Source organism: Dendrobium catenatum, unplaced genomic scaffold (genome assembly GCF_001605985.2).
Source record: "Dendrobium catenatum unplaced genomic scaffold, ASM160598v2 fragScaff_scaffold_646, whole genome shotgun sequence".
Taxonomy (NCBI): domain Eukaryota; kingdom Viridiplantae; phylum Streptophyta; class Magnoliopsida; order Asparagales; family Orchidaceae; genus Dendrobium; species Dendrobium catenatum.
In genome coordinates this window covers 838,054-847,189 of record NW_021319108.1, presented here as the reverse complement: position 1 = coordinate 847,189, position 9,136 = coordinate 838,054, and the positions used below count along the sequence as shown (strand labels likewise).

The 9,136-nt window shown below is 30.7% G+C and overlaps 1 non-coding gene across 1 annotated transcript; it reads right to left on the bottom strand.

Annotated features, from left to right (window-relative positions):
• Positions 1-8,760: 8,760 nt before the first annotated feature.
• LOC114579809 lies at positions 8,761-8,865 on the bottom strand. Its single transcript, XR_003700991.1, has one exon. It is a non-coding gene; the product is annotated as a small nucleolar RNA R71 (small nucleolar RNA).
• Between the last annotated feature and the right edge of the window lie 271 nt (positions 8,866-9,136).

Below are 9,136 nucleotides of genomic sequence, written 5' to 3'. Positions count from 1 at the left end.
GAAACATATAATTTTGGTCTCCACACCCAATGTGTACTATGGCGAATAGTGCAAGTGTGTGAATTGTGTCCTAGCATGCCACATAAAAACATCTGATTCCAAGAAAATGATTTACTAATCTATTTAGGTGGTGATGCTTCCTTTTAACATCATGTGATGCATGCAATGTTGGTTTATTTTTTTCAAAAGCTTTGAGATTTACTTTTATTGAATCATACTCAATTATTAAATCAGAATGCTTTTTATTTAAATCATCAAATTTATCAAGTAAAGACATGTGATTGCTATTAAGTAGAGTGTGATCTTTACTTAAACTTTCATGCTCTTTTTATAAATTTAAAAACTCTAATTTTAAACTAGCATGCAATTTCTTATGTTTCTTATATGATGCATGAATTTTCTCATAAATTTCAAGTAATTGATTATAGGTTGGTTCACATACCTCTTCTTGATCAACTTGACCAAGATGATCACCCATTAAGCACAAATTTGTTATCTCCTCTTCAGCTTCAATCTCAGATGAGTTAGATGCAGAATTCGCCTATAAATCTTTTTGGTTATGCTTCTTACTTTCATGTATTTGGGTTTCTCCTCACCCTTCTCCTTTCTTGGGTGCTCCTTAAGTGTAGGACAATCAGCTTTAATATGTCCAGGCTTCTTGTATTCAAAACAAACAACATCAGAAAAACTTTTATAATTTTTGCTATCCTTACCTCTTTTCCACTTCTAATGATCTTTATTGTTCTTCCTTAAAAAGCTTTTGAATTGCCTAGTGATAAAGGCAACATCATCGCTTTCATATGCGAAAGAATCAATATCCGTGTTGTTGTCCTTTAGTGCCATAGTTTTCTTTTTTTATTACCAACATCAAGATTTCTTTGATTCACCCCTTGCTCATAAGAAATGAGTAATCCAAATAAATTATCAATAGAATAAGTATTTAAATCTTTGAATTCAGTAATTGCAGTGATCTTAGCATCAAAAGAACAAGGCAAATATCTTAAAATTGTATTGACTTTTTCATAATTTGTTAGCTCTCTTCCTAAAGCATATAATGAGGTGACAATTTGTGTAAACCTAGTATACATGTCAAAAATGGATTCAGTAGATTTCATACAAAAACGTTCGTAGTCATACAACAAAATATTCAACCTAGATTGTTTAACTTCATTGGTTCCTTCACAAGTTACACACAATTTATCTCAAATTTCTTTAATAGTTGTACAAGTTAAAACACACATATAATCTTTAGATTTCAAAGCAAAAAAAAAATAAAGTTCAAAAATTTTGTATTAAGTTGTGCTAAATCTCTTTCATCAAAAGTCCATTCAGTAAAAGGAAGTTCAGTTTTAATGCCATTAATTTCACGAGAAGGAGGTTTATAACATTCTCTAATAAGCATCCACATACAATAATCAAGTCATTGTAAAAATGTAGACATACGAGTTTTAAAAAAATCAAAAGAAATATTATCAAACAAAGGTTGTCATGTAATAGAATATCCTTCTGTAGTATTATGATTACCAAAGTTAGCCATTGATCAAAATTCAAAAAGTTTTTAAAGTTAATTTTATGAATCATGCTTTGATACCACTTGAAAGTGCTCTAACGACACTTAAAAGTTTGACAGGGATGTTAATCCCATACGAACTAGTCCCAAGGCTAACCAAGAGGGGGGGGGGGGGGGAATTGGTATTTTAAAAAAATCATTCAATCAATACATAATCTTAAAACTAAAACCAAGATTCACCATAGAAATCAAAGTGTAAAAATTAAATGCGGAAGCGGTACTAAAGAACACTAAAATTTATAGTGGTTTGGTCAACACGACCTACATTTATTGTAAAGAACTTAGTGTCTCTCCCTTTTCCCACACAGCAAGGCGGAGAAGCCTTTACAAACCTCCTTTGAACCAACCCAGGTGAGGCGGAGAACCCAACTCCTTTTGCTTCCTCCAAAAGTAGGCAGAGAGCCCAACTCCTTTTGCTTCCTCCTGAAGAAGGCAGAGAACCTTGATCAGATGCTAAAGTAGACTTGTTTAGATCCCCCAAGGAACTAAGGATGATGACTAGAGAAGACAACGATGGATCCTTACTTGGAGCAAACTTTGTGAAACTCCTCACAAACTTCCCCTCACAATATCCTCTCTCTCTCCCTCCCTTGCTCTCCCTCTCCTATTAGCTCTCTCAGGTTAGAACAACAGCAAAAGATGATCTCTTGTGTAAAATAAGAGGTCTTATATAGAATAGATTTAGAATAGCTCTTAGTTGCAACAAACTGACTTTAGTATCCAAGACCATATTGATCGTCCTATACGATCAATATAAATTAAGTTCAATAACCCAAGATGATTTGGGATAATCAGAAGGTTTTTATTCATATTATCCAGGGCAATAGGATATCGTCCTGTATGATTAGTACAAATCGTTAAATATTATCGAGATAATCGCACTAAATGGATGTCTGGATGATGGAAAAATAGCTTGCTTGTCTAGGCCAATCTCACGATAGTCCTGAACGATTAGTTTAAATCTGTGTAAATTGTCTAGAGCATCGCCCTGAATAGAAGCTGGCCGATGTTTGGTAATCCAGGGATAACTAAGGTTTGTGAACTGATCATCCCGGCCAATCCTATGATCATCCAGGATGATATGATTGAACAATCAAACCTTAAATGCTTTCCTTAATTACCAGATTAATTTAGGCATAATTGTGTTGCATCATCCAGGGCGATGTCCTGGACAATATCAAAAAATAAATGCTACCTAAATAGATCTGGCAGTTGATTCTTTCCAATTTGAGCTTATTATCTCAACCGATACAAATTCCATCCTGGAAGATGAGCTTAATGATGATTACCTTAACCATAATGCTCTAATTAGATTTTCTATTTTTAATTGATCGTCTAGGTCAATTTTTTAATTGTCCCAGATGATGTGAGCAAAAACAAAAAACTCTAAAACAGTAAAAAAAATTCCCCCAAGTGTGTGTGTGCAAGGTCACTTAGCATCAGGAACCACATCATTTACAATAGACTCAAGAAAAAGAAAAGTTTACAAACTGACTTAGACCTAATCTATCCAATCTTGAGCTAGTTCAAATTGTGGTTTGATCTAATAAATCTAAAATGTTAGTTGGCAAGGCAGTCAGAGAGAAATAGAAGTATTTGCTATTATACAAGTTAGATTCCCTAAAAACAGATTTGCAATATATCACTCTTCCTTTCTTCTTTCTAGTTGCTCGTGAGAATATCTTTGAAGATGATCCAATACTCTATTAACACTTAGAGGGCGTGAAAGGATAATGGTTCTTTATCGACACTTGGAGAGTGTGAACATATGACATTTCTCTCCCAACACTGGGAGGGTGTGAATGGATGACAATTTTCTACCGCATCGGGGATTGGTGAAAGAGTTATTTTATAAAGGCTCCCCTGCCTTGCTATGGGAGCAAAAGGAGATTCACTTTCGTAATAGTGCAATACTTGAAGAGGGAATCTTTAAGGAGTGGATGCAGGTCGTGTTTGATCGAACCACTATAAATATTTGTCTTTTATTTTTTGTATTTATTTTCTATAATTTTTTATTGTGGTTGAAAATCTCATTTCAAAAGATAATCATTTTTGGAAATTAATTAAAACAATTTTCTATCAAAAATTAAGAGAATTTTTTTAATTATAAGTTCAACCCCCCCACCCCACCCCACCCCACCCTCTTGGTTAGCCTTAGGACAATTGCTTAGGTTTAACAACCTATATGAAAATCAACAATCCCTCCTCCTCCAACTCCTTTAGTGGCATAATTTATTTTTTAATCAAAATTTATATTAAATTAAAAATTAGACTTAGAAATATAGATTTTTCTCATCTTCCTGTAGTTCTTTATCTCATATGAATATTTTTGCATGTCAATGAATCTATTTCAAATTTTCTTAATCAAGTTGTTTGTGTCTGTTATATGGATATGGTTTTGCTTTATGGCTTACTATTCCTTATATAAGAGAGTTAATTTTTCTTCTGTTATATTTGGAATATAATCTCATAATTGAGAGAACTCTTTCTTTAAAACTTTAGAAAGGAAACAAGTTTATAAAAATTAAAAGAGGCACAAAATGAGTCCAAAACAAAAAAGATGCACATAGTTCGTTAAATAATTAAAAGATGCACAAAGTGAATCAAAAATCAAAAGATGTATAAGTTGCATAAAAATTTGATGAAGAGGCACAAAATAAATTCACAATTAGTTAGCTTTTCTTTCTTTCAAATCTTTAAATCTTAGAAAAATCTATGTGCCAATTGATATCTTCTATATATGAATTTGAAAGTCATGATTCTTAATTCACCACTTTGTAATTCTATTATCTTAGATATAATTTAGAAAAGACTTTTGAAAAGAACTTATTTCCTCTCTATTTTTTCTAATTAGATTTAAAAAAAATACTTTAACCTATAAGGAAATTGAGCTAGGGTTAACAAAATATGAATATCTAACCACTTTTGGGTTTAAGCATTGTCAATGCATTTTTAATCTAATCATGAGGTAAAATTATCATTTGTTGAAATTGATCAATTTTAAAAAAAATGAATTTGCCTTACTCTACTAGTACTTCCATCCACCACCTCTCCCACCTTTGCCTGATCAGGAACTGTCATTATTTTAGTTTGTTCTATTTTGTGATTGTTTTTTTACTCCTATACATTTTGTTATTTATAGTTTCCTATTTTTGTTGTTGTTTCCTCCTTGGTTGAGATGTAAAAAGGGGGAGTAGCATGTTGTTGGTTGATTGTATTTTATTCTCAAATGTTTAATTCCATGTTTGTCTCTGAATATTTTGTGCTCTATTATCATGTGTTGTTTTGTTTATTTAAAAAAAAAAAAACCAATACCTCCCCTATTTTTGAAAGAATTTACTTAGTGATGGGGAGCTTTGAAAAGATCAAAACACTATTGAAACATAAACCAATAATGTTTTCCATCATAAAAAAAGGGATAGATTGTTGCAAATCAAAAACAAAGTCTTAAGATTTTGATTATAACAAATATTGTTGAATTTCTTACTATGCTATTTCCTGATAATTTAGTTTATTACACATTTATTTTGCACTGCTCATTAACATTTTAGGTTAACTATTCACTTAAAAATTTGATCAGCTCAAGATTCGGTAGACTAGAATTAAATTTGATATTTTCAAAATTAATTAATTTTATCATTCTCTAGTTAATCATGTATTTTGGTTGATCATAAAGCTGAGTAACATTGCACAAACACACACTCAAGGGGGTGAGTTAGGAAGAAGATGAGTTTTCTAAATTAAGCATTCTGTATGATTTACATCATACTAGATGATCAGTTAAACAGAGAAATCATTATTTAGGGAACTTTTATCAATTGAGATTGATTAAATTAATCATAATGGATTATTATTATTGTACATGATGATAAGTTATAATTATGAAAATAGTAAGCAATTATAATTTAGGAAATATATTAAAATTCAAATTTTATTTTAATTGTCTCGTATAATATGTATTGTACTATATGATATATAATAATCATGCTTAAATTGATCGTGTGATTAGGGAAACTACTATGGTTAATGTACTCAACAAAATTTTATAGGATGATTGGTGATGATCATACTGTATGACCCGAGCGAGGCATGGGATGATAATTTATTATCACCTATCATACAAGATGAAATAAATTAGTTTATTAACTAATTATACAGGATGTATACCCAATTTCATACTAAATAAACTGAGTGCTATGTGGGATGATTATTTATCATTGCCTATCATACTAGATGATCAGTATAAATCTTAAATTAATTGTATAGGACAATATAATTTGTATCAACTAAAAGGACTATATTATACTATTCATACAGGATGATCGTAGGATTGTACTTGACAACCTTAAATGATAGATTGAAACATAAGGTTTTTTAGAGACTCTCTATTTAAACTCTCACTTAAACTTGCTCAACAACTTTTTGCTTCTAAGTTTCTTGAGATGGAGCAAAGATAAGGAGTTTATGAGATCTTTGGGAGAGAAGAGATAGAAATATTTTTTGAGGGAGAGCTGTGAGGGATTTACAAGATTACTCAAAGCATGGTTCATTCATGTTTTCTTAAGTCTCTACCTTGATTCGTTGGTGGCTCTGGAGAGATGTTTGATAATAGTAGGCTGTGGTGCTCTGCCTTCACTTAGAGGATGAAAAAGGATTTATAGTACGCTACCTTCTCTTAGAAGGAGAAAAAGCTTTGACGAACACTACCATCACTTGGATGGTGTGAAAAGCTTCCAGTTCTCCTTTGAACTGAGTTGGTGAAAGTGATTTTATAATAGCTTCTCGTCCTTACTGCAGAGGGAAAAGAACAAACACTTATTTTAGTGTAATACCTAAAACAGGGTTTTTTGGGGAGTGCACATAGGTTATGTTGGATCGAAGTATTATAAATTCTAGAGTGTTCGCTCTTATTCTTAATGCACTTTATTTTTCAGTGATTAATTATGTGGTTGAAAACTCTATTTTTTTATATTTTTAAATTAATTCAGTTCCGTATTGAGTGATAATATTTTATATTTTTAGATATAGAAATAGTTGTAAAAGAATTTTTTTTATTAAATAAAATTTAAAATTACCAATTAACCACCCCTTTTTGCTAGCCTCAGAATAGTTCTTTGAGGTTTAAGAACCTTCACAAACTTTCATTGAAGGAATATTTTTCTTAGAGTAGGGTTTATTATTTATTTTATCCAAACTATTTTTATCTTCACCGCACTTCAATTGATTTATGTATAGGCAGTGCATAGATTCAAAATATAGTATACCATAGAGCATTGACAAAGGATATATTAATAATAAGGGAATTTAAAACACAGTCCAACCATAATATTGACATATAATGTTTTGAATTATGAGTTCTTGAAGAGATAGTTTAACCATGGTTAGTAAGGATCCTAGCTTATGCTTTGATGAACTCGACAAAGATGGGAGTATAATTACTCTAATCCACAGTAACTATTGGAAAAATTGTATTTAACGCAATCATGTTCTTTTAAGGATTCATAGGTTAAAATTTTATAAACCTTAGAAAACCTTTATTTTTGCATTTTGAACATTTTACTTCTAAATTTCCAAACCTAATTTTGTTATATGATTAAATTAAAAAAAATCACTAAGTAGTAGTAAAGTTAACTTAGGTTACTAGGGATGCTTTGTTGTAGAATCTACACTTTACAACAACAAGAAACCTTTGTCCCACTAAGTGGGGTCGACTATATTAATCCTTTTTCTCCATTATGTCATGTTAAAAGTTAAATTCTCATTTAAATCAAATTAAGAATGATTATTTCTAACATTTTCTTACCAAGTCTTTTAGGTTTACCTCTACCTTTCTTAACATAAGTTAAATCTAATACTTATACTACTTAATCGGGTCATCAGAAGGCCACCATTTTATGTGAACAAACCATCTAAAGAGTCGATCTCTAATATTATCTTCCACTGGCACAAAAAACATCATAAAGCATTGTTGGTCACCACCATATTATAAAAAATTCCCTTGCATTTGAGGGGGACTTTTCTATCACACAATAAGCCCAATGCATTCCTCCACTTCAACCATCCAACTTGTATTATGCTGATAATATCTTTATCTACTTAACCATCAATCTAGAAAATATATCCAAGATATAACATGAACTCTTATTAATGACTTGATGGCTTAAAGTGACAATCCCTTCACTATCTCAACCATCCAACATATACTCTTATTATGCTGGCTGTCGACTACCTAACACGACCCTCTAGTTTTCTCTACTAGGACTTGGGACGTGATAATGATAGTATTAAATAATACTACATGGAATCGACAGTCTATTCTTCAAGTTTTTGCTAGAGACGATAATGCATACTTAAGATCTAACTGGGATTTACTACTTCAAAAAATTGAACTTCCTTTTGAAATCTAATTAGTGATTATAATAATTAATAAATCCTTATGTTTTTCTATAGAGATTAAATAACATGCACAACCCATCATCATCAAGTTTTTGGAGTAGTTATTGGTGAATATAAACTAGTGAAATTATTATCCTACTTTACATTTTATAATGCTAAATAAATATTTGTTTAATCTAATTTTCTTTTATCTACTTAAATTTTCATCTTCTTAATATTACTTTGATATTTTATCATCTATCACCACTTAGTGCTTTATAGATTCTTTTTATTATTTAGTGTTGTATACATATTATTAGATAATCGGTAGAATTATTATTTGACACTAACATTGAGAAAAGATTAAAAGGAATTAGAAAAATTAGAAAATTTATAAAATAATTCATAAACTTTAAACAAATACTTGATAAATGAGCAACCTATATCGCTTAGGGAATATGCCTACCTTGTTATTGAGGGTATTCATCAAAGTATAAAAAGACCAAACATTAAAAAAAATTAAACTAAAACCTAGTATTATCTTATATGTGTAAAACACTCAGTTTGGGGGAACACCTTTAGAAGACCCTAATTTACACATATCTTGTTTTATAAAAATATGTGCAACCTTTAAATTTAATGGCGTTAGTGAGAATCTTGATAAAAATAGGTTGTTCTGTTTCCATGATGGATAATGCTAAAATATTGCTAAATTCATTTCCCCTAAGTTAGCTCAATAGCAGTTTTGAATGAGTTAGCACATAAATAATTAATATTCCTCTAAGCTAAATATTTTCCATAACAAAAAAACTTTCAAACTTAGAAATAACATCACTTCTCTTACTCAGTTGGATGGTGATTCTATTTTGAATTATGTGAATGATTTAAAAAACATCTTTGGAATGTCTTCATCATGCCCTTCTAAACTATTTATAAATCTAAACTTTTTATAATGGTATGATATGTTATTTGAGATAAATAATTAATATTGCTGCTGTCTCGCTATTATTAAAGCCATTTGATGAGGGTTATTCCTCGATTAAAGAGATGAATACAACAATTTCCATTAGCCCTCTAAAAGATTATATCATAGAAAAGTGTGAAAGTTCGTTAGGGATGTTAAGCCCTTATGAACTTAGTCCCAAGCTAACCAAGAGGTGGGGGGGGGGGTGAATTGGTATTTTAAAATTT